Source organism: Botryllus schlosseri, chromosome 1 (assembly GCF_051294905.1).
Source record: "Botryllus schlosseri isolate E-star chromosome 1, Bs_hap1, whole genome shotgun sequence".
In the NCBI taxonomy this organism is placed as follows: Eukaryota; Metazoa; Chordata; class Ascidiacea; order Stolidobranchia; family Styelidae; genus Botryllus; species Botryllus schlosseri.
In genome coordinates, this window is record NC_137236.1 from 37,713,177 (window position 1) to 37,738,361 (window position 25,185).

The window sequence follows — 25,185 nt, forward strand, 5'->3', positions numbered from 1 at the left end:
AGAAGCCAGAAGTTGAATTTTAATTTTGAGGCGAAGTTACATATATTCGGCAAATTAGCTCGCGGGATTGTTTCCAAGTTCATACGCCAGCTTCGCGTGTTTCCATGTTTTGATTCATGACATGATGCGCCACAACAGCTCCTGTATGCAGTACACAGTTGCGCGCATACCAATCGGACCAGCATTCTATAATTTAGAAATCTTCAGCTGTTTTTACCTAGAGAATACTAGACTCAGATCTCGAGACTCGGGACTCACGTCGACCGGACTCCCATTTCTGGGGATTTTGGAACCCCTGGTACTGATCAGAATGATTTGGTTGATGTCGTTATTATGCCTATGGTTGGCACGATAGTTTCCAGTAATGATATTGTTTCATGTTAAGTCACACATTTACGCTTTCCATGTACTCCATGTTGTTTTGAAATTGTAATTAGTTGCATTCGAATATTCAACTCGTTGACTGATACTCAATTCGAATTGGATTCACCAGAGCACTCGATTAACCAATCCCTAAATCAGTGTCAAAATCACAGATGATAGACTGACTCCGGCCTAGCGACAGGAACAGATTCAGCGAGGTAGATGTTGGATTATATCAGGTTTCGATCCAACTTACAGAATTCTGGGAAACTCGGATAGTGATGACGTCACGTGTCGAGGAAGCATTTGCGAAATTTTCCCTTAAACTGCTGCGCTGTTTCGTTATACTGTGTGTGTAAACCATATCCGTATTTGCCCTAGCAATAAGTCAAAATAGACGGATTGCAAAGAGGTGATGCGTTTATTTGGATATAGATCAAGGGTTCCCAACCTTTTTCGACTCATCGTCTCCTTATTAATCTCGACACGAATCTTCGCCCCTCGATATTTACGGATCCGGAAAAGACCAGATGTAAACGGGAATTTTATTCACCTAACTCCTATCGCTGGTGAAGTGGCTAAAATAGGGATATTTTCCGTGTAGGTGCTCGGAAAATCGGTTTCCGCATCTACTTTCGTTTGTTATGACCTCTTTTTTCGCGTTATATGCAGAATAATCCGCCTGCACGTGCAATGTGGCCGTGATATTTTTATATATCTCACTTACATTTTCACCCCCATATCGCGCCCCTGTCGCTCCCTTTGGTATTTTCGCCCCTCGTCCCTAGCTATCGCTCACAGGGGGGCGGGGGGATATCGCTCATGTTGGGAACCACTCATCTAGATCTAATGATGAGGCGACAATTATAAAGCCCAGGTTAAAGTTACATTTTAGGAAAAGTACGTGGAGGTAATGCTTAGTGTTGTTCTGTTCATTTCCGATACTATTTGGACACATCAAGTCACCTTTACAGTAATGACGTCATTATTGTTGATGCACGACTCGGAGCCTGTTACTCGGCGAATAATCCAGACACTCAGGCACTCGATTTAGCCAAGCCCCTGAAATTAGAGGTGATTGTGAATTACGGTATTGCACCGAATCATTACCAAATTAACGCCAATTGCTCGCATTTTCAAGGTTCGGCCATCGGAGGGAGTTTATGGTAGCTCCGAAGCTGACACCACAATCATACAATTTTTGAGACGTTCATCTTTGCGAGGTGGTGATTTGAGGGCGCCGCCTTTCTTTATAAATTTTTTATCTCTTTGCACGTTAATAGGAGTCACATATTTTGTGGTCAAAGTCAGTACAGGCAGTTACAAATATACAAATATACACCGACTCATGATATACATATACACGATCTGTGCATACTGCAAAAGCATACCATGAATGCATGATGTGCATATGCCGCTGGACATGAATTATTTGTATATGTATATTTTAATTTTATTTAGCCCTCATGTACGTAGGGTTAAAGCTAAAAGAAATTGTGTTTTAAAACACATCGTTTGAAACATATTTCAAACATTGGCTTCAAAAATTGCAGTTACAAAAATCGTGTGTTTTTTCGAAAGTTATATGATTATGCGATAACTATGTACTGTACATACTTTCGACAAAACATGTAGCATGGGCCTACGGTAGATTTTTACCCCATATATTCGACGTAGGCTTATGCGGTATGGAATGGAACGGTATGGTGTTTTAAAACACTTTCCTCTTAATTTGTTAGGCATTATTATGCAATATATGTGTAAATAATTTCGTAAAATCATGTAGAATGAGCCCAGGGACGATTTGCACTATATATAGTCGACCCATACGAAAGTAATAATTGGAGCCCTCGAAATCGTCGTAGGTGCAATAGTTATACCACGTATATGTAGATGTATGTATGTATGTATGTAAGTTTTGGTGATGATGATCGCCTTTCGTAAAATGGTGCATATGCGGTGTAGTCGTGATTAGAGATATTTATGGGCCGTTTGGGACAGGGATCGGGAGGCTTTTTCGTCAAAGGAGCCGTATTTACCATATGATTTCAAGTGTCAATATCAATTCACTGTGAGTCCACAATTGAAGATTCACGCCGTCTTGGCCAAAAAAGCAAAAAAAAAACTATATTAAAATGTTTCAAACAAGGGCCATGTTTTGAACATGTTTGTTCTAAAGTGCTTTTTGCTTTAAATGCAACCCTACTTGTAGGTTTTTCTAAATCTTGCACCACGGCTCCACGCTATCCCGGAAATGCTAGGAGCCAAGCGGAGAAGGATGCCAGTAGTAACGACTAGGTCTACCACTAGGCTATCTTATTGGACTAGGTCAGTGGTTCCCAACCTTTTTCATCTCGTACCTCCCTTGGCCGAAATTTATGCCATAATTCCCCCTTAAAATAAATCTGCCCAATGATTAAAAAAGGTCATTTTTACCACGCAAACACCTGTTGACTGAAAGAATGAGACGGGCGGTACCGAGTGTTTGTTTCTAGCAGTGTTGTAAAAACACTTTGTAGACCTCCAAAAACAATGGTCTTGGTCCCAATTAAACAAATTCTGGAAGGCTTGACTCAACAAACCCCCACACTTCCATTAGTGTTTTCGCCTTACCATGCACCAATCGCTAATATAACTGTTGCTAAAAATCACTACGCATAAATTTACTGGTCTTGCGATTTTTTTCTCAAGTTTGCGTATGCATTTGGCCAATATTATTGATACTTTCATTTAGAGGAGGGTTGACCAGACTAGAGTCTGACTCGAGTCACCATTTTCTGATGACTCGACTCGAGTCATTTTCTCAAAATACGGAAGCGACTCGACTCGACTCGAGACAATCTGGGTATTGACTCGACTTGGACTCGAGTCATTGTTCATGACTCGAACCAAGCCATATGATTTGAGACTATAAGACGGCCAAGACCGACATTTCATTGTAATTTCGAAGAACAGTAAAGTGACCAGTGTGACCACCCTATTGGAATTTCGTCTAATTATCCTGATATTTGACAATGGGACAAGAAACTGCTCAAAGTGAGGAAAATTAGTATAACATAAATCAAAATCATTCAATATCACCAAACAGTGTTGACTGGAGTGTGACTTGGACTCGGACTCGAGACATAATACACTGACTCGGACTCGACCCTCTGCTCGGTGACTTGGACTCGGACCTGACTCAATGGTGAATTGAAAATGACTCGACTTGACTCGAGTAAAAAGTATGAAAGTGAGATTGACTTGTGACTCGGAGCCTCGTGATTTAGTTACAGCCTTGATATATAACATACACGTGATCAGATACCCTGCTGGAGCTCATTGAAATTTAGGACACCCATTACGTTTCGGCAACATTGCACCAAGTTTAACATGTATTTTTTCGATCGGGTAGCTGTTCACTAAAAATAAAGCAAGACTAGCGATCTCTTTGACTTGAATCGATGAATATTTTGTTGGAATATTTTGTCACTGTCTGAAAATATAAGATAAATACTTTCACTAGAGGCCCTGTTGTGATAGATACGGCACGACATTTGCTCGCCTAGGATATATTTGATTGAGAGGCCGTCGCTGGCCTACAAAATTGTCTTGCGAACTGCAGCACATCTGAACTAATTTTAAAAAATGGGGGGGGGGGGAATTTGTATGTGAAAAAGAGATTTCAAATAGCATTTGAACATACTTTCAGCAAACAAAAAAAAACCATAAGAAGCATACGTTCGGATATAACTGGTTGACTATATGACAGTTCGGACATGAACAATTTAGGAAATCCAAATCTAAAGTGGAATTCCTCCCTAAAAATTGCAAAATTCCCCCCAAGGGGGGAATTCCTCCCCGGTTGGGAACCACTGGACTAGGTGATATCGTACACATATTCCTGACAAATGAATGGTTTCATGATATATTTATTTCAGTGTTATGCATATGTCGGCCCAAACTACAGTTGCTTCAACAAGCACCACAATGGCAATGACTGCAGTATCGACACTCAGTGAGACTGTATTAGTATGTTTTTTTCAATGTCGCCAAGAAAAATGCATTGAACTGTTGAAATTGCTATTGTGCCATTGTCGTGGAGCACAAAACCTCATGAGGCTATAAGCACCACTGTCGAATCTTATCAATACAATAACTGTCCCATTTCCTCAGAACCCGTTAGCCGGCTACACCCAAGCTGACGATAACATTTGCTGCTGCCTACTGTCCTTAGATACTCTGAAGTGGGACGAGTCCAAGGCCTAATGCGAAGAAACCGAAGGCGCTAGACTCGCAGTCATCGGTTTCAATGCGTCTACCGCCGAGAGAGAGAGAGAGAGAGAGAGAGGGAGTGAGATTGATTTCCTTGCATTTTCCCCTTGCGTGATTTTCCCCGAATTACTGAATCGCATATAACAAATGGAAGGAGTAATTTCAACAAAATGATCATGCCACTTCACGTGGGAGTAAAAATGAAGGTCTGGAGTAGGGTTGCCATACGTCCGGAATTTTCCGGACATTTCCGGAATTTCACTGTTAGAACTGCGTCCGGGAGGAATTTCTAAAATATGCCAAGACTATTTTTGGGCAGATATTTTCTACTTGAAATTGTTCTTCGCGCTGCGCGTGATTTAGTATCATATATATTGGTTTTAATATGGGGACTACCGCCCTCGCAAAAACTGCGACCAAAAAATAAAAAACAACAACATTCATTTCCAAAAACAAGTTTCAGTTCATTTTATAGCGAGCTCACGGTCCCCGTGTAATATGTTGTAGCCATTTTTTCCATATTAAATATCCTTACACAATCGAGAAAGTAACCTACAGGTTTCTGAATACGGCAACCGCATACGTAACAAAGGCAGTTACCACCAAAAGTCTGGCGACACCCAGTGGTTTGATGGACCCTATTGTAATCGCAATTACAAGATAACGGTATTCATAGAGTCGTAGTTTTAGGTCGTTTGGATGCTTTATTCAAAGATGGTGTTTCTAAACCTGGGGGTAATTCGCCTTTATTCTGGGGTTCGCGAAGATGTTGAACGTAATTAGCTTCCAAAATAGGCTGTGAGTAAATCTGGGCAAATGTGCCGACCTTTAATTACTAATCAGCTCATCAAATTTTGAGCTGGGCCACGGCACATTTTGAAATTGGAAATGGATTCGCGACCATAAAAGGTTGGAAAGCACCGGATGTGTGGTGTTTATATAGCTCAGTGGTGAAGTGCACACCCGCATTAGGCTGATAAATGATCTTATCGGCGTAACATTGAACATGACTTAACGATGTACAATTGCGCCTCTTGCATTTTCGAAGCCATCATCCTGCACCAGCTCTATTCTACCGCTGACTCTGATTATGTGGGCGGAGAGAGGATTAAAATTGTACAGTAATATATGGAAGAACCAATATTATTGACAAAATTCATTCAAATCATTTAACGACCAGATGTATTTAGTAAATCCCCAGAAGTTGCATCGAATACCCTACGATTGGCCCAAGATCAGTGTTTATTTGGTCGGGATGGGGCTGAAAATATGTGGTTTTGGCCCAGCTTACAGCATACAATACACAACCATATACACCTGAACCGGATCACGACCACCTCGAGTCGATAGACAAAGCGTTGCTGGTGTGACGTCATATTGATCGACAAAGCGCTCCCACCTCATTTTGAAATCCGCTAGTAGGCGCTGAAGAGCGTCTGGAATTTATGAAACTACAATATGGTAACCCTAGTCTGTAGTAGACCCAAGAAAGTAGTTTCTAAAAAGTAAATCTGGTCACCAAGTCACAAGGCTCCGAGTCACAAGTCAATCTCACTTTTACAGTCTTTACTCGAGGCAAGTCGAGTCATGTTCAATTCACCACCGAGTTGAGTCCGAGTCGAAGTCATCGAGCCGAGGGTCGAGTTCGAGTCATGGTATTATGACCCGAGTCCAAGTCATGGTGTTGATTGCTCACAGGTAATGTCTTGTTAAACCCACTTCTTATAACTCTGTTTGGTGACATATAATGGTTTTCATTTATAATATACTAATTTTCCTCACGGTTAGCAGTTTTTGGTTTCATTGTGAAGTATCAGTACCAATCGACGAAATCCCAGTAGTGTGGTTACTTCGCTATTCTTCGAAATATTAGTGAAATATCGGTTTCGAGTCTCGAGTCATGCGCATTGACTCGAGTCCAAGGCGATTCATTTCCGTATTTTGAGAAAATGACACGAGTCAAGTCGAGTCATCAGAAAATTGTGACGCGAGTCGTAAAGAGCCAGTAAAGAAATACCAATCCGAAATCGTGTGATCTTTCAGTTTAGTACGTTTGGGCGATTCTATAATTTTTGATATAACAGACAGGAGGTCACGAAATAACATCATGTAACGATAGGCTTACCATATTTTGGAAATCAAAAAAGAGGACACTTTTTCAGAAATTTGCAACTGGCAAAAATGGAGGAAAATTCTCAAAAACCGGTTAATTTTTCCCACTTTGTGATCGGTTGACTAAAAAAAAAAAAGGTAATCACTTCTGCTCAGAGCTCAAAATAACGTTTTTCACTCCACATTGCCAGGTGGATGACTGAAAAAAAAAAAAAGGTCATATTTTCGCTCAGAGCTAAAATCACCGTTTTTCACTCCGAAATACCCGCCGGACCGTCACTTCTGTGCTAATTTGCGGCATATCACTCGCAATTTGCTCTAAATCTGACCTGAATTTTCAAAAAAGAGGACAAAATCTCAAAAAAGAGGACGAAAGGGCGTCTTCCGAGGACACTTTCAAAAAAGTCAAAAAAGAGGACAAATCCTCTTAAAAGAGGACGTATGGTAAGCCTATGTAACGAAGTCATACCAACGGGTCCACCCGCCCGAAGATGTCCAATTATTATTTACGTGCTCTGCAGTTTCAAAGACACCTCACTCAGCTCTACCGGTAAATCTGATTATACGTGAGCAGAGAGGACAAGGAATTGATAGCAAAAAATATGCATTTCCCGATCTTATTGACCGATTTTATCATGAATTAGCGAAAATTTTCGCGCTGGCTCATTGAACAGTACAACTATAATTTCGTGGCAAAAGCGAACAATGTAATAAGGGGTGGGGTAGTTTATAACCCTATGGGGGAGGGAGCTAACGAAGTGCTGTTTCGTTCCTGCCAACGGGTATATACACTGGTGAGATGTTAAATTATTATGGAGGGGTCCTACCTTTTCAAACACACCTCCCTCAGCTCTACCGGTAAATCAGATTACGTGAGCAGAGAGAGGATAAAAATTGATAGCGATATATACGCAATTCCAGATCATATTGACCGATTCAGGCATGAATTAGAAATATTTCTCGCGCCTCGCGCGTTTAGGCGAGAAAAGGTGAATCAGTAAACATAGACTAGGGTTGCCATATGTCCGGAATTTCCCGGACATGTCCGGAATTTCATCATTAAAACTGCGTCCGGGAGGAATTTCTGAAATATGAATAAATGTCCGGAATTTTGAAGGCTTGAAGTAAGCTCGTAATTTTTGGTCTTTCACCCTAAACAATACTATTAATGGGCCGATTTATGCTACATGAAAATTTTCTTCGCGCTACGCGCGATTTAGGAACTCGAGTTTTGGTTTTGATATGGAGACTACTACTCTCGCAAAAACTGCAGCAATAAGATAAATATAACATTCGTTTTTAAAAATAACTCTAATTCCAATCACAATTACAAAATAGCGGTATATTCATAGAAACGGTTTAGGCCGTTTGGATGCTTATTCAAAGATGGTGGTTCTAAACCTGGGGATAGTTTGCCTTCATAAAATTATACGGTAATATATGGAAGAACCAGTATTATTGACATAATTCGATCAAATCATTTAACGACCAGATGCATATAGTAAGTCCCCAGAAGTTGCATCGATTACCCTACGGTGGGCCCAAGATCATTGTTTATTGGAGCGAGAGGGGCTGAGAAAATGTGGCTTCGGCCCTGGTCAAAACTCACAACACACAACCAGATACTCCCCAGAAGTTCGGCTTATCACCATATAGGGGGCCTGGTTGCACACTGTTGTGAAGGCCTGCGCAGTGAGTTGGCATGTTTGCACAGACTCGAGAAATATTAGAGGGAACATTGGTCAAGAGCTTCCTAAAGGTACCGAACATGAATTGAATTAAACAGTATATTCATATTAAAATGGACCCGAATATTTTCGGCTGACACTCGTCAGGGGTGATCGTCGGCAACTACTAGAGAATTGGAGAGCACATTGTATATTACCAGCAGAGGTCAGAACACCGATGTATCCTGGGGAGGAAGAGGGTGATAGAAGCTCATAAACTCAAAATCTTGAACCTTATGACAACTATTGGCTGCTGATAATTGCTTGTTATTATCAGTCCAATATAATAGATTTTCCGAGTGGAAGTTATTTACTGGAATGCATCAGACGGATCAAATCCGCCAGATTCGAAACGAATATGGTACAGAGTGACAACAACAAAACTGTCAAGTTCTTATCCATTATCAAAATTCCCTGTATCCACTATTGCACTCCTTTAAATCTTGGATTGTACTATGATTGTACTATAGAACTTAAACATGGAACGGCAACGACCGATTTTGCAGCTTCGTTCCGCCTCGCTGAGGCTGGTGTTGAGAATTGTTCTGTGTAAGCGACTGTAGGATTTCTGGCAATCCAAAAGCTGTCTTCCCGAGTGCAGAAATTATTGAATCTGGTCTTGATCGGAAGCTACTGTTGCACCGATTCCGAAAATATAATTTAAAATGATGATCAGGCACTGATCCACGTAGAATCCGTCCTCCAAGTCTGAAATATCGGCATTGTTCGAACAATCGGAGAGTCGCAACGGGTCATTGTTATGGCCATTGTGTTGAGGTGACCCGATTGTTCTGAACAATGCCGATATTTCAGACTTGGAGGACATATTCTAGGTCAGTGGTTCCCAACCTTTTTCGACTCATCGCCCCCTTTTCGAACTCCACACCGATCATCGCCCCCCAAATATTGGTAACGGATAAATGGGCATATAGTCTGAAATCATCGGCGAGTTGACTAAGAAAAAAGGTCAACTTTTCGGCTTGACCTCGAAATTACATTTTTTCCAGTTAAACTTTGGTGAGTTGGCTAATTAAAAAGGTGATTTCTCCGACATGATTCTCAAAGGACCGTAGCAGCACTTCGTCTGCCCCCCCCCCCATACGTTGGTATTGACTCCCCCCCTCCATAGGGAGATAAAGCAAACTTCTGCACCCCTCAGACCCAACTTCCCGATACCTCTTTACCGCTACTTCTCAACACAAATTGTTGGACTCTTCAGCTAGTCGGCTTAATTCGCGCGAAGCGCGAAAAATTTCTATCATTCATGGTTGAATCGGTAAATATGATCGGGAATTGCATATTGCTGTCAATTTTTTATCCTCTCTCTGCTCATGTATTCAGATTTACCGGTAAAGCTGCGTGAGGTGTTTGGAAAATGTAAGGCCCGTAAATAATAATTAAACATGTCATTCGGGCGGACCCGTAGGTATATTGACATCGTTACGTGATGATATTTCGTGGCCTGTCTGCTATGTCAAAAGATATTCAAATCGCCCATACCCACTAAACTAAAAGACGCGCACGATTTGAAATTGGTATTTCTGCACTGGCAATAATTAATTTTTCCCTGCGAGACGGCATTTTTTGTGGAGTTCTGATTGCCAGGACAGGAACATTTGGCGCCAGCCATTTAGGCGCCTATGGACAATTAAATATATATATGTATATCGTGTATATGTCGAAGTCGGTCAGCATAAAGGCAGTCCTTTCCCGCCAAGGTTTTCTCGTTCTGGCACACTCGGAGTCGCATGTTACATGGCCTGAAACTTCATATGTCTTAGTTCGCCATGGTGTGATAATGACTGACGCAGAGATGCCCATTTCTATAGCTCATGCGTATTATTTCTTGGAGGAAGGGTATCCAATAAGCAAGAAATACGAGACCACGAAATGGCGCACAGCGCGAAAATTTTTCGAAAACGTTGCCTGAATTTCCGAAATAATACTCTATAATTATTGTTAATTCACGAAAAAATTGGGGGCCTACTTCGAGCTCGGGCGCCCCATCCCAATTGGGGGTTTGGGTGTGACCGTTACGCTCATCGATGCCAATATAGCCATTTCAACGCGCCATCGCCCCCCTATCGCCTCCTTTGTCTATTTTCGCCCCCCTGGACCGACAAATCGCCCCCTGGGGGGCGATATCGCCCACGTTGGGAACCACAGTTCTAGGTGGATCAGAGCCTGATCAATATTTTACTTTATATTTTCGGAATCGGTGCAAAGTAGCTTTTGATCAAGACCAGATTCAGTAATTTCTGTGCTCGGGAAGATAGATTTTGGATTGCCAGAAATCCTACAGTCGCTACGCAAAACAATTCTCTACTCCAGCCTCGGCAAAGCGGAACGAAGCTGCAAAATCGGTCTTCGTATTATCAGTAGGGCGGTTTTTTTTAATTTGAGCACGCGGGTCGTCAGATAAGGGATTAGCAATTATGTTGCGTTCAGATTGCTGAGTAGTAATTTCCTCCGGGCAAGCAAGCGTGACGACGGGTGTTGAGTATCTATCCGTAGGTTAGTTATCTATAGTCCACACCATTAAGGACACTATGGATACACCGACCGTTTGATCACCCAAGACACGGTGTAGTAGTATCTAGATTAAATTGTTATTGGAACAGCACGATAAAATGTGAACGCTAGATTAGTCGCAAATGCTCTGTAGTCTGAGAAAGGAAACCAGAAGCTGAGAATATTGTTATAGCAAGACGTTGCCAATTTATCGATTTACTTGTTCCAAGTTAGAAAAAAATGTGGCGCTCATCACCTTCGGATTTTAAGCGCCAACCTTGCGTCTTCTTTCTTGTGAACTATAAATGTTGATGAATCACAAACTTTGAGTAAATGCTGTAAAGCTAGTCCCGACTCCGTTAAACACTGGCCGCTGGGCAATTAAATGCGGTTAATCACGTCGAGTGGATGAGTGGACTCGAGAGAACTGAAACCGATCAACTAAGGCTTCGACAAATATCTTTCTATACTATTCGCTGACAAATCCCCGATCCGATGTCGTCAGGATCCGTTAGCGGGGTGGACTCAAGTTGGATATGATCATTGTTACTACTTACTGTCCAACACTAGTAGGCCTAAGACATGGACCGCCGCTGACGCCGCATGTAAAGCAGCCATATCCGGGGGCAGACTCGCCGTCACCGATCTCAACGTAGATGCGATTGCCAGGAAGTGAGACCTTTTTCTCGGTATTTTTCCCGAACTTGATTACCATAGCTTATCTGAAATGTTTCAGAGCTCTGATCGACGAGGTACCAGCTACAGGAGTTACCTTCCGGGTCGAAGTAGACGGCGTAATAAATTCTGGTCTTCCGGGCATCGATGCGTATATAGCTCCGTTGAATGGACTCTTTGTGAAGACCGCTGGCACCCCAGGCTTCTCTGCTTCCGCAACGGCAGCGGTTGAACCGGCCTATGGCCGCGTGGATGCTGCCAATACCGATGTCCTTGTATTCTTAGCATGCGATGGCCCTAATCGCCGCTACCTCTGCGAAGTATGCCTTTGAAGAATGTCGCACGCGACCCAGATGTGATCACAAAGGCCTGGCGGATATTATTTTGAATTAATTTGTGAAAGCCACTGACACGTCCGTTTGGTAATATAAGGAATATAAACGTGTCACCGGATCTGCTACCTAGCATGAAATGTAAAGCCTCCAACCAACAAGGCGATTACATATTTATCCCTCCTCCCTGATATTCTCGTGATTGAAGTTTGAAAATCTTCTGACGTGACATGCTTGCTTTGACGTGACTTTCAAAACGTTTTCGGCAATTTCCAAGTACGAATAGAAATCCCGATCTCAAACTGACGAGAGCCTGGATCCGGTCACCAATAGGGGAAACACCGTTCGTAGTCTCGGATGATTGATTTCGGCGCCATCGAGTAGATGGAAAGTAGTGCGGCTTTCAATCATGCGGTGTTTCTCGTAATTGACATTCATGATGAATTTTTCTATATTTCGATATTAATGATTCATATTTTTACAGAAAAAGCATCTTTCGAAAGAGTGGCTCAGTTCAGTGGTTCTTAACCTGGGGGTAATTACCCCCAACGGGGTAATTTACTAATTTATCGGGGGTAATTCAAATAGAAATTTTTACTTAGTTATAACGCTGCACTAAAGTATTTTCAAACGTAAATATTAATGTAGGGAGGCCAACATGTATTTTTGCTAGCTTGATGTGTATATTTCGTTTCACTCAACACACCATGCCTGCTCTGATATCATAGTAACCAGTAATGATTATGAATAACCAGGGTTGTAATGACTCGAGTCATGACTCGACTCAAGTCCGACTCGAGTCACGATTTTCTGATGACTCGACTTGACTCGAGTCATTTTTTCAAAATACGAAAATGACTCGACTCGACTCGAGTCAATCTCTGTATTGACTCGACTTGGACTCGAGTCATTGCGCATGACTCGAACCAAGTCATTGACTCGAGACTCTGACGGCCAATACCGACATTTCATTGTAATTCCGAAGCCAACACACCATTGGAATTTCGTCTGTTGGCCTGTATGGAATCGGTGTCTTGTGCTCACACTATATTCTATTTTTTAATTACTTTTTATTAAATTACTTTAACTTGGAAAATCATTGCTGCTGACCTGATATATCAGGCAAAAAGGCCAGCGATTCCAATCAGGTCTGTTGGTACTGTTACTTGAAAATGCGACCATAAAGTTGTTATATTATAAATGCGAACCATTCGATATCACCAAACAAGAGTTATAAAAAGTGGGTTTACCAAGACTTTAATTGGAAACATGAGCACTGAGCAGTCAACACAATGACTTGGACTCGGACTCGAGTCATAATACCATGACTCGGACTCGAACCTCTGCTCGGTGACTTAGACTCGAACTTGACTCGGTGGTGAATTGAAATGACTCGATTTGACTCGGGTCAAAACTATAAAAGTGAGATTGACTTGTGACTCGGAGCCTTGTGACTTGGTTGCAACCCTGTGAATAACAGGGCCGAATGTAGTTGAGTATAGTGCTAGGTATTACCAATTTATTTTCCAATAATGCGGATCATATATTGTTTCACATGGTGACAAACTGAAAGACAACAAGGGACGTCTAAGCTTTACACCTATAACGCAGTAACAATATCGTAGAAATATAGTTGTTTTGTTGAAAAGTGTAGTAGAGGTCTAGCCTAGTCAGTAAAACCAAGTCTGAAATCTTTAAAATGGCTTCGAAGAAACGAGGGGACGACTGTGGAAACTTTGAGGTTCGCCCTCAAAATGAATAACCAATCTTTGCCATAATGGCATTGAACTTTCTGATTGAATTTCCTTCAACTTACTGCTGTGAAGTAGGATCTTCTGCAATGGTAGGTATCTATCAAAACGAAATAAAATTGCGATTGACAATTACATGAGAGGTGATGTCTATAATCCTCCCCTTTGTCTAGATTTGACCACTGCATAACACGAAAACAGCATCAGCCCTCCCATTGACTAGATATTTTTAACAGACATTTCAGTGTACATTATGAGGTCATTTTTGTGCTCTTTTACAATTATTTGAGTGCAAGCTGTAATTTGTTATATTTTGAAAGGGGGGAATTGCATCCCGTCATTTTCTTCTAGGGGGTAACGATATGAAAAAGGTTAAGAGCCACTGGCTTAGTCATTAAAAATATATATCCATCGTTGCGAGGGTCTTTGTCAGTGCGTGAGCTGATCAGAAGCCAGAAAAGATGTAGAACAAGTTGAATATGAATTTTAAAACCAAGTTACATAGATTCGAGAAATTAGTTCGCGGGAGGTTTACCGGGCTTACTCCGAGGGCTACGCGTGGTTCGATGTTTTGATTCTTGAGATAATGCGCCACAACAGCTTTTGTATGCAGTTCACAGTCGTGCGTATTGTAATCGGACCGGCATTCTGTAATTTAGAAAGTTTTAACTGTTTTTAACTCGATAATACTAAACTAAGATCTCGTGACTCGGGACATAGGTCGACTCTGACTCGCATTTCCAGCGATTTAGCCAGAATATTTTGATTGCTGCCGTTATCGTGTCTATGGTGCTCGAAAATTCTAATCGGGTAGAGAAAAACGATTTGTTCAAGTGATGAATTTGTTACATATTAAGTTACAAATTTAGGCTTCTCATTTACTTCATGTTGTTTTGAAATCGTAATGAGTGGCACACGAATTCTCGATTCGTTGCCTAAGGCTCAAATCGGAGTCGAATCACCGATGCACTCGATTTATCTACCCTAAAATAAGTGTCAAAATCACAGATGATAGACTCACACTCGCCCACTGACAAGAAACAGATCTAGCGATTTAAAAGTCGTATTACATCAGCTTTCAGTCCAACTGACAGTAGGGATATTTTGGAAAGGTGAAAGGGGGACACTTTTTCAAAATTTTCAGGCTTACAATTATAGAGTGAAATCCGGATTGAATGTTTTATTTTTCGACTTTGTGGTTGGTTGCTAACCCACCGGAACGTTACTGGAGTACTGATTTCCTTAATATCAGTCGAACTTTATCCTATATTCAACCAAACATCTCAACAAAGAAGTTAAATTCTCAAAAAGAGGATATTTTGGCGTCTTCTGAGGACACTTTCAAAAAATTCAAAAAATAAGACAAATCTTTTTAAAAGAGGACGTATGGTAACTCTAACTTACACCAGTCTGAAACACTCGGATAGTGATGACGTCACGTGTCGAGAAAGCATTTGCAAAATTTGCCCTTAAACTGCTTCACTGATTCGCTGTACTGGTATTTAACCCAGCATTAGGTCAAAACATATCGATTCCAAAGATGTGACGCGTTTGTTTGGATCAGGATCTAACGATAACGCGACAATTACAAAGCTCAGGTCGGAATGTACGTGGAGCTAATGCTGATCGTTGTTCTCGTCATTTTCGATATTATTTGGATATATCAAGTCACTCTTACTGGATGACATCATTACGATTGATGCTCGGCTCGAAGATTCATACTAGGCGAATAATCCAGACACTCGGGTACTCGATTTTGCTAAGCCCTCGAAATTAGCGGTGATTGTGAAATATGGTATCGCACCGAATCACAACTAAATTGAAATCAATATTTTGCATTTTCACGGTTCGCCCATCCGAGAGAGTTTAATTTAACCCCGAAACTGACACCTCAGTCATGTGATTTTTAAGACGTCTATCTTTACGAGATGGTAATTTGAGGGCGCCGCCTTTCTTCATAATATTTTTTTTCTGTTCACACGTTAATAGTTTGCCGTCCAAGTCTGTACAGGTGGCTACAAATATTCAGGCTAATACATAACCAAATATTGCGCGGAAATTCAGTTTTGCGTTGCGCTTCGCGCAGAATTTAATTTATTGGACAATCATTTTCAATCGACTTCACTCCACCAGTTAAACAGGACCCATGGACCTAGAGAAGACATAACTTTATTATTAGGAATAGTATGAACAGACTAGATACATTAATAACTTTGATCAAAACTTTTTCGTGCTTCGTGCCATCCTTGATGACTGCTTGCTCCAAAAAAATTCCTGAACCGTAATCGAGATCATTCATATTTTATATGATAAATATTTTTTGAAATATCTCTTGAAAACAAGATTGTATAAACCAATAATAACACCTAACTTGTTATTGTAACATGCAACTTCTGCTCTTGAATTGATATTATCGGGCAAAAGAACTTGAAGTCTTCGACTGGAAGGACTTTGGATCATAAAAGCAAGATAAGCTGTACCTTTCAGATGAGCATGGATTAGGATTTGGATTTGATAAAACCGGATTTGTAAAATTTTGTTGGATCATAATTGGATTGGGATTATAGATAATTTTATGAACGAATTAGGATTTGGATTGGATTTACCGATTTTCTGGGAGATTGTTATTTCGTGTGGCGAATGGCGACAAACTTTATTCGGATCCGGTATCAATGTACTTATGCTACACTACGCTATGCTACACTCGGTGCCAATGAACATAAGAGGTGAAGCCGTATGCCGAGTTATCTTAAATCAAGAGAATTGTTGGTTGTGAAAGAAAAACTTTCAATCCGTCCCATGCACAAATCACAATTTTTTTTTGAATTTCAAGTTAGAATCGTATTAAAATTGAACACGGATTAGAATATAACACAGTCCGTGATTAAGATTTGGATTAGGACATAAAGCTTTGGATTTGGATTGGATTGCGATATGTAAATTCCAAACCCGCTCATCTCTGCTGTAGCATTCGTTATCCTAACATTCGAATTTTAAACATGCAAAATGCAATGAAGTGATCATAATGATACAAATTACGTAAAGTGAATGATGGAAAATGTCGCGATGATACCCAAAGAATGGACATTGTCTGTCTCCAAACGCGTGTTAGACATGCGCTCGGCCTAGGTTATCAAGACAGCTTGGCAATGTGTACAATGTGTACATGTTTATGCAAAGGTCGCGTTCTACCTTTGCGCGTTTGATCTGAATTTAGTTTGTCTGTCCGTCCCAAGCATATCAATTGAAGGAAGTTGAGATTGCAGATGTATCAATGACTATAACACAGCACCCGTTTAGATATGTTTTCAATCGTTTTGACGCAGTCTGATAGTATATATATCAGCAACGATATCAGATGGCCTCATGAACTGAACTTTTTAAATGGGGAGTCATTTAGGGTGTCGCATTTTCTCTTCTCGTCTGTTCCTCGCCACTTTAGAGCAGTGTTGGGATCAAGTCACTACCTTCGAGTCACGAGTCATTGCACATTTTGACTCGAGTCAAGTCAAGTCAATTGATTTTCGAAGGTGACTCGAGTCAAGTCAAGTCAGTCGATTTTCGGAGGTGACTCGAGTCAAGTCGAGTCAAGTCAAGTCAAGTCACGAGTCAAGTCACAATTCAAGTCAAGTTGCTTCTCGAAGTATGAGGCATGATAACGTCATTGCATTTTGCTAGCTGCCTGAAATACAGATTGAGTGATCATTGATTTTAACCGATGAACGAATATAGAGTTAAATATAAACGCAAGAAGGCGCTGTATCTATCACATATAAGTAGAACTAATAAACTACGTAAGTAATTGAACAGCCTCAGTTTATAGTTACCAGCCAAAATAGAGAATACAGGAACGAATTGATAAGAAGCAATACATTACCCTTTTGCAAATTGATATGACACAATTCGAGCCTGCGCCAATGGTTGAGGACTATATGAACTATTTTCGAATTCAATTTCAATAAAACAAGAGGTTTGGTTGAGTTAAGAACACAGAACAGAAATATACATTTTGCTATTAAATTACTTTACTATACTATAGTTTACGACAACTTAGGCTGCCAGCTTCGATCACTTTGTTTGCGATCAATATATTTGTGAGAGAACAATGGAGGCTCAGTAAAACGATCATTGTGTGATTGGTCCCTCTCACGAGTTACACCAGCGTTGCGCGAACAATCCGAACATATGCAAGATAGAGTGATTTTTATCGACACCGATTACTTGATGACTTGAAATTGACTCGTGAATTTTGCTCCGAGTCACGAGTCAATCCACATTTCTGATACGCCGAGTCAAGTCAAGTCAAGTCATTTTAGCAAAGTGACTCGAGTCAAGTCAAGTCATACGAAAAAGTGACTCGAGTCTGCTACCGAGTCAAGTCCGAGTCCAAGTCAAGGAGTGGAGTGTCGAGTCCGAGTCATAGTGTTTTGACTCGATTCCGAGTCCAAGTCATTGTGTTGACTGTTCAGTGCTCAGTTCCGACTTAATGACATGCGAAACCTACGTTTTACAACTCTGCTTGGTGATATCGAATGCTTCGCATTCTAAATATACTAATTTTCCGCACTTTTAATAGTTTCTGGTAGCATTTTGAAGTACCAGTACTGTAACAGATAGCTGTGTCATGCTGGAGCGATACGTAGCTGAACTGAGACTTGCTGTCCTTCGGTTGGTCATTCCTTAACTCACGAGTTAACTCGGTCGGATGTATTGCAGAGAATAAGTACGTCAGACACTGTGATGAATCTCAAGTGTCAGGTGCCGACTTGAGACAAACGTGGGTTTTTATAACCGTAAATGCGTAACAATGCATGTAATTGTAACGATTAAGCCAATGAGAACGGTTGGTGAAGTTCTAGCGATAAGAAAAGGCAGAACTCTAGCTAGAACTTTTGTTTGGCGTAACAATGATGACTAAGCTTGCGCAACACTAGAAGAAATAAATTTCTAATAGTTGTCATGATATGGTCAACTCCTAGTACTACGAACGCAGTAGGCTATATTTCCTTCATAACAAATACCTGGCGTTAACTAGGGACATTGCATTAAAAGGACCAGCGGTCTGCTACAATACTGATGAACGAAATAGTAATGGTGTGATTAACTTCACTATGCTTCGAAATTGCAATAAAATGCCTGTCTTGGTAGACCAAATCTCGAATCATATGATTAGGTCCAAGTCATGTGCAATGACTCGAGTACAAGTCGAGTCAATACACAAATTAACTCGAGTCGAGTCGGGGCATTTGTAATTTTTGGGAAAATGACTCGAGTCAAGTCGAGTCATCAAAAAATCGCGACTCGAGTCTGACAACCCTGCTAGACATTCAGGGCATCCGCGAAGCAGAAGTTATACGGCAGTGATCCCGGATTTTTTGTGAACTATTATATTCTGCATGTAACCTGCATATAATGTATTCGCATTGGCGTATTCTATGAATACCTATGCCTAATTTTAGGTCCTGCGTTCAGAAAATTTTGAGCTCATTCTGCACTTCCTTGCCTTCACGGAACTCGATGCCAATGTCTTATTTTTCAGTGTTGACTCGAGTGCAACCACAATTCGGCCATCGGAAGATCATATTGTGGCATGGGAACATGTTCAATTTATTGACTGTTTTCAGGGATTATTTATTGAAACTATTTCTTACTAAACATTTCAACATTTCTTAGAAATATGTTACATGGATAATCCAATCATTTCCAATCTAGTCAAATTACTTCGCAGGCAGCATGGAATCGTCTGGCCATGTGTTTGACACCCCTGGACTAGGCAAATAAGAAGCATGTAGCTATGGACACAATATGTTAGCGCGACCTGGAGATCGGGTAACCCAAAATATCTGTTGTTTATAGCAAAGTATATTGAGGACATTCGCGCTATTCGTGTTCACCTTAGAATTGATGCTGTGTGTAAAAGAGCAAATACCTCAAGACATTTAAACGACTACCATCATCTTTGCATTTCTGCATTCTGTAGTCCTTAGCTTGTAGATTAAAAATGAATATTACATTTCTTTGCCTTGTGATTTACGCTTACATCGTCAATGCTTCTGATCGTAAGTTCTGCGTTATATTCCATGAAATGATCGCACTATGATTCTTGTTTCGACAGAAGGCGACAACGAGCCGGTACCACAGCAGGTGAGTCGGTTCAGTATTTCGTTTTAATGACGCGGCATTCAAGTTGGCCATTTTTCATAAGTTTCGAATCGAACCTAAAAACTTTCGGCTCCAAACCTCCTTTTTCAGGCAGTGCTTGACTGGTATAACGACAGAGGCAGGAACCCAGTCTACTATGGGCCTGTATTCAGACAGCCCCAACCTACATACCGGCCTCAGCCTAATCGAAATAGCTTCGACATCTGGAACCCCTACACTCTGTACTTCTTAATCAGTGAGTGGTCGAATTCCAGCGTGTCAGCGAAGGCACTTCTAAGTTCAAATGTATTCATCGTATATTCCCACGCTGAGCTAGCTCAGCGGCATAAAAATGTTTCAAGCAAGGTTTCTGATTAGAACATGTATGCTCTGAAGGGCCTTCCGTCTTAAATGGGACCCTACCGGTAAGGTAGCCCTCCACGCTATCACAAATATGCTGAGAGCCAAGCGGTAATATTAAAAGATTTATTGATTATGTCTATCGTCTGACCCGTTCGCGACTGAGCCACTACCGTTCAATAACCCATGTACTCCACAATTACGCTATCTTGTCTGGCATGCTCATATCACAGACATATTTTTGACAAAGGAACGGTTTCAGTAATTCAGTGTTGTGCATGTCGGCCCAAAGTACAGTCGCGTCAACAACCACCACAATGGCGATGAACAGTGAGATTATATTAGTATGTATTTTTTGCTTCTTTGACTTGACGACCCGGTCCCAGATATCCATCCTATGTCAACGCTAATAATGACTGTTTGATCGTTTATTTCACGATGAAGTGGTTTCGAAATCGAACTGTTTCAGGAATAGTAACCCACAACGTGAACGTAGGATTGACAGAGCATTGTAAGGTATTGTATGGTTTCGCAGTATGATATGATATATGGATAGTGGGCACATTAGAACTTACAGCCAGATCGTGAAATTAATGGTAAATCTCAAACTGTTTTGGGTAGAGCAATAAAAACGTGGATGTTGCAATACGCCACGAAGGTTCTGTGTCTCATATAATGGCAGATTTAACGTGAGAATATTATTATTATTATAGCCGGAACGAACATTCTAGTTTAGTTCATGCCCAAACACCAAAAAGGATGTCAAACCTTTAAACTAAATGCTTCTAAAAACGTGCCTTAAGCTGGATCCAATATAGATATTAAGAATTCCCAAATTGCAAATGAGCCAAAGCAGAATCGGTATCTCAAACGGACGGGGTATCAAGTTTAAAAGAGACTGTGCTCTGACCAGCCATGGCTACGCGGCTGTTAGTATTGGTGACTTCGATTTACAGCAATGGCTGCAAGAACATCACACAACGGAACCGGTATCGTGATCACGTCGACGCGGGTTTTCTAGTAGTTGTGCACCTACTTTTTAATGTGCAAAGAGAACGGGCACTAGTCAATAAACCAGCAGAGGTGACCGTTACCAAATAGTTCGGTGTGGTTTGTACAAGTATGTTCGCTAAGGTTGTGTCGAAACACTTCCTATAGTCGAAACCCGGACACAATCGTTTCAACAAATTTGTCGTTTTCTTATTCGTTAACTATTCACCTATTCGATTTCTTCAGAACCCGTTAGCCGGCTGCACCCAAGTGGGCGATAATAATTGCTGCTACCTGCTGTCCACGGACACATTGAACTGGGACGAGGCCAAGGCCAAATGCGAAGAAACTGAAGGAGCCGTTTTCGCAGTCATCGGTTTCAATGCGCGTACGGCCGAGAGAAAGTGGGATTGATTTCCTCGCATTTTCCCTTTGAGTGATTCTCACCGAATTGCTGAAACGCATGTAACAAATGTATGAAGTAATTTCAAAAATATGACCAAACCACTTCAAGTGCAAGTAAAAATGGAGGTTTAGAGATGATCCAATTGCTTAAGCAAGTAGTTTCTGAAGGTAAATCGGGTCGGGGAGTCGCACACTTTTATGGTGGTTGCTTCAAAAGTTCCGTGTGGCTCTGACGAAAATTCCCAATCGGACCCGTCTCGCTTATGGCCGAAGTTAGTCAAATTTGACATACTACTAGAAGTAGAAGTAAAGCCACAAATTTATACTCCATTAGAACTAGAGATTGAGATTTCCAAGAGATGTCAAAACGACTTCAGGTAGAAGCAGAAACAATGCCATGAAGTTATACTGAAATACGAGTAGGAGCCCTTTCCAAGACATGTCACCGCTGCTTCATGTATTAGGGTGGCTGATCTTGCATGTACTTGGATTGTGCGCGATGAGCCGGTGTGACCTGTGAATGTGAGCAATCACTCAGTAAATGTGCGTTTCAAGGAGCCTCCATTGTTCTATCACAAATTAATTGATCGCGAACGGAGTGATCGGAGCTTACGGCTTAAGTTGTTGTAAACTAGTAGTAAATTATCGCAAAGGTAAAGTATCAATCTCTGTTCTATAGACTGCTCATTGTCGTCGGTACTCTCTTTAGACAAACCTCTTGTATGATTTCAATCGAATTTTAATATAGTTTATATCACTCGCCAACCATCGGCGCGGGCCTAAACTGTATCGCACGAATGTGCAGTTGTGCTCAGATCAATTAGTTTTTGAGGTTTCGTATTCTATTTTCTATTTAGACTGATAATTATAGACTGAGGTTGTGCAGTTACTTATGCGTAGTTTAGCAGTTCTGCGTATGCTTAAACGGTAAGACGCCATTTTGCAAGTATATTTACCTCTATATTCGTCCGGCGATTCAATATAAATTTCGAGTTGACTTGACTCGACTCGACTCGACTTTTGACTCGACTTGACTCGACTTGACTCGACTCGATTCGACTCGACTTGACTCGACTCGACTCGACTTGACTCGACTTGACTCGACTTGACTCGACTTGACTCGACTTGACTCGACTTGACTCGACTTGACTCGACTTGACTCGACTTGACTCGACTTGACTCGACTTGACTCGACTTGACTCGACTTGACTCGACTTGACTCGACTTGACTCGACTTGACTCGACTTGACTCGACTTGACTCGACTTGACTTGACCCGAGTCACCTCCAAGAATCGATTGACTCAACTCGCGTCAAAATCTGCAATGACTAGATATGACTCGTGACTCGAAGGTAGTGACTGGATCCCAACACTGATTCAGGGAAAAATAAAAGTAGATATTGGCAAAACATGTGTTAAGTACTTAAATAGAAGCAAAATCTACTCCATGAATATCTACTTAACTACCAGTGAAATTTAGTTTCGAATTTACAACTAGATATTACATGAAAATTTAGAGGAAGCTTTTTATTTCTAAACTACCAGTAAAGAAACGATTTCTAAGACATGTTCCTGAAATGTTGTAGAGCTCTGATCGAAGTGCTCGGTGCTGAGGGAATGACTTTCTGGATTGGAGCGAACGGTACTTCAACTGCACCCCCTCCAATGGTCGATACCGCCGAGTTCATCTCTCCGCTGGATGGTTCTTCAGTGACAGCAGACCCCGCCGGCTTCACTACGGAGTTATCTGACGACAGTTCGACAACGAAAGATGCCAGTTTAGGGCTGCCGTACTGTACTGTCACATCTGGTGGGCTTGTGATCGAAAAAAATTGATTCTGATCCAAATCCAGAATTTACTTCGCCGTAATGGGAATGCCAGCTACCGCAACTTCAGTAGTCACTCCGAATAAACAGTATGCTTTAGTTCTTCATCTGGCCATTAATAGTTTCCTAAATAGATATGGTAGTCTTATAGCTGACGATTGGAGCACAATAATTATTGAAACTGGTTTTTGAAGAGCTTCTTGGAGGTACAGAACTTCAATATACAATTAAATAGTATATTCATATTGAAATGAACCCGAATATTTTCGGCTGACACTCGTCAGGGGTAATCGTCAGCAACTAGTAGAGAATTGGAAAGAACATTGTATATCAACAATCGTATCACAAAATATTTTGAATTTCATGCTGGTGACGTCATATTTTGTGATACGATTGTTGATATACAATGTTCTTTCCAATTCTCTACTAGTTGCTGACGATTACCCCTGACGAGTGTCAGCCGAAAATATTCGGGTTCATTTCAATATGAATATACTATTTAATTGTAAACTGGTTTTTATCGAAAGCTTATGTCTTACTGGTTCCGAAAATACCAATTAAAGATTGACCTGGTAATGAAATTACCCTGAAAGCGCCCTCAAGACTGAACATCGTCATCGTTCCGGAAAATCGCAGCTTCATTGCTATAGTCATTCTGTGGCGGCGCTCCAATTGTTCGTAACAATGCAGATTTGCAGGGTTTGATACAGTGTCATGATCTCATTTTAAGTTATATTATCGTAATCAGTGTAACAGCAACTTTCAGTTAAGAACAGTTTCAATAAATTTTGCTGTCAGGTCTCCATGCAGATATGGGATTACCAACAATGATGTTTTTGGCCTGTGCAGCAGGAACGAAAACTTTTTAGAACACGGTAATCTAATCTTATGTTTTCAACTTCGAATCCAACATTGAATGAGATTTGTTCGAAAGTGGCATGGAAATTGAAAACTTCCGAATTTTTTGTATTCGAGTCCAAATCCAATTATTGCTTGAAAGTGATCGTAAATCCCAACCTGATATAAATCCCGCGAATGTCATCGAATATGTTTTTTTTAATCCATACTAGTCTCATTTGGGTTAGGACTTCGATTTTAATAAAAAAGATTTGAGGACTTTGAATGGATTTGGATCGGTTGACCAGGTGAAATGCAGGAATTTCCGAATACAGTCCCGATAAAAATGATTTAAAAATTCGGATTCAGTTATCTGCCTAAATATAAGCAGCACCGTTCTTCGACACGGGCGATCTATTTTGACGTCATTGCGTAGTTAGAACGCAGTTGTAATGAATTCTCATACCTTTCGAATTTTATGACTCATATTTTTGACGACAATTAACTTTTCCAAACCTTTGCTTATTCGTTATCAAATATATCCAACTTAAAAAATATCTCTTAGTGTCTGAGTTGATCAGAAGACAGGAAATGTTGTACAAGTGAAAACGTTCTTCCCATGCGTGACTTGATTGATGTTCAGGAAAAGATATGGAAGGCTGAGTTATAATTTTGTGCTGAATCTGAAGGAACGGGTTACGGGGTCACCGAGTAATCGGCTTTTAAGGCGAAAAGTCATTGAAGTCGTCAGATTCAAGCTGTTAATCGTGACGCAAAAAGTTTGTTTCGCTCGAAGATTATCTGAAGCTGTTTGTTGACAATTTTAATCCGGCGAAATAGTTTGTTTATATTTGGAGTCTGATTTTGTACGTCATCAGGGGCGAATCATGAAACTATGTT

At 40.9% G+C, this 25,185-nt stretch overlaps 1 protein-coding gene across 1 annotated transcript in view; it reads left to right on the forward strand.

The window, feature by feature from the left end:
- The window catches only part of LOC145436229 (uncharacterized), an 83,638-nt gene that overhangs the window by 49,181 nt on the left and 9,272 nt on the right, over window positions 1-25,185 (forward strand). The gene's annotated exons all lie outside the window — the stretch shown is intronic.